Source organism: Aristolochia californica, unplaced genomic scaffold (genome assembly GCF_029961685.1).
Source record: "Aristolochia californica isolate CCGP_79_NKW_82.1479 unplaced genomic scaffold, dmAriCali1.0.hap1 SCAF_4, whole genome shotgun sequence".
Lineage (NCBI taxonomy): Eukaryota > Viridiplantae > Streptophyta > Magnoliopsida > Piperales > Aristolochiaceae > Aristolochia > Aristolochia californica.
Window position 1 is genome coordinate 15,898,092 of NW_027182103.1, and position 2,258 is coordinate 15,900,349.

The following is a 2,258-nucleotide window of genomic DNA, read 5'->3' on the forward strand; positions in this document are numbered from 1 at the left end:
CACTGGCCCCTAAGTCAAGAAGAGCTCTCTGGATGGTATGTTCACCAATGACACATGAAATTGTGGGGCATCCAAGATCTTTAACTTTAGGATGAGTGTTGTGCTTCAGAATTGAGCTTACATTCTCAGTAAGAAAGACCTTTTTGTTAACATGTTGTTTTCTCTTCTGTGTACAAAGGTCTTTCAAAAATCGGGCAGAAGCAGGGACTTACCTAATAGCATCAAGAAGTGGAATGTTAATGTGAACCTTACTAAATAGTTCCAACGTTTCATGCACGCTATCTCCTTTCCTAGGTGGACCCGATAACCTCTGCAGATAAAGAGCCGGTGGGACTTGGTTAGGGATCTGCCTCGCAGTTGGTGGAGAACTTGGAGGTTCTTCACTCAATGATGTGTCCCCATTGTCTTCCTTTGACTCCTTAGACTTAGTGATCCCTACCCCATTGTTCAACTCACGACCACTCCTAAGGGTGGTTATGGCTTTGGCTTGCTCATGGTGGGGATTGGAATTTGACCCACTCTCATATGTGCTTTTGGGGTTAGGAATGGTTTGACTAGGGAGTCTATTTTGTGCCTGTTCACTCATGTGGTTGGCCAACTGACTCACTTGCATTTCAAGTTTAGCAATGGAGGACTGTGTATTCTGCATGAATAATTGAAGTGTATCCTCAAGTAAAGGTTTTTGTGGAATCAATGGCTGTTGAGTGAAGTGTGGGCGCGGAGCTTGGGGTTGAGTAAACCCTGGAGGACCCCCAACCTGTGGGCTCTTGGACCATGAGAAATTTGGGTGCCTAGCCCAACCCGGATTATATGTTTCCCAAAAAGGATTGTTCCGGTTTGGTCTATGAAAATCTTGGACTGCATTCAGTCCTCAATGGGCTCCGGGTAGGATGAACTAGATGGACACATTTGTGTGGGATGAGATGAACTAGAGCATATGGCACAAACAGTAGATGGGTTAGGAGCATGTGAACTCTTGGACACCATAAGGGCATCAAATTTTCTAGTCAACCCCTCAATCTTGGCCATGAGCATGGGTGTTTCACTAACCTCGTAGAGACCCCCTCTTTTGGCTTCGTGGGATCTCCTATCAACATTAAATGACGAACCCCATTGCTAAGATTGATCACTCAATGTTTCAAAGAAGTCCCACGCCTCACTAGCACTCTTACCCATCAAACTCCCACCACTTGTTGCATCGACCATGGATCTAACTTGGGGTGTAAGACCTTGATAAAAGTATTGCACTAAATGCTATTTCTCAAACCCAAGATGCGGACACCTATGGATCAAATCCTTCCATTTCTCCCAAGCCTCATAAAAGTGTTCACCCTCCTGCTGCATAAAGTTGGAGATTTCTCTCCTGAGGGCTGTAGTTCTCTGAATGGGAAAGTACTTGAATAAAAATTTTGTGACTAATGTGTCCCATGAAGTAATGCTGCCCACCTCCAAGGAATTAAGCCAAGACTTGACCTTATCCTTAAGTGAAAATTGAAAGTCTCTTAACCGGATAGAGTCATCTGAGAAATTCTGGAATTTGAAAGTTGCACAAATATCTAAGAATTCCTTGATGTGGTAATAAGGGTCCTCCTTCTCCTACCCATAGAATGTAGGGAGGAGTTGGATCACACCAGGTTTCAACTCGTAATTGGCGGCAGTAGTGGGTGGCAGAATAATGCAAGAAGGTGATGTGAAGTGGGATGGGATAGAATAATCCCTCAGGGCTCTACAGTCACCGGCTGCAGGTAACTGTAATGGTTCACCCTGATTGGCCATGGTAGCTCCTAACTTGACTTCTGGTGTTTTCCTACAAATATGTTATACTTCTTCAACAAAGGGAGCTAATGGTTCACCTAGGGAGCGGCGCCCGTTCATAAAAACACAAAAAGAAACAAAACTAATTATCAAAATTATGCTAACAAACTAACTACTGAAAATACAAAATAACTAGAAGAAATAACAAAAACTCCATACAAAATCACCAAGATAAAATTATTAAAGCAAAAAAAAAAAAAATCTAACCTAAGACCATGGAGAACAAAGAAATACACTTAATATGTGCCGCACCGGCAACGGCGCCAAAAAATTGATGTGAAATTTAATTACATCGGCTTTTATACATCGCAAGCGTATGAATCGTTCACGTAATCTAGCGCGAAGCGAGGGTCATATCCACAGGGAGGACTGAATTTTGTATATCTTTCAGTCAACTAACCTAACCAAATATGATGAATTAATCTGAACTAAACACTAATTAT

At 42.4% G+C, this 2,258-nt stretch overlaps 1 non-coding gene across 1 annotated transcript; it reads left to right on the forward strand.

The window, feature by feature from the left end:
• Positions 1-1,264: 1,264 nt before the first annotated feature.
• On the forward strand, positions 1,265-1,371 carry LOC137964345 (small nucleolar RNA R71). Its single transcript, XR_011115542.1, has one exon. It is a non-coding gene; the product is annotated as a small nucleolar RNA R71 (small nucleolar RNA).
• The last annotated feature ends 887 nt before the right edge of the window (positions 1,372-2,258 follow it).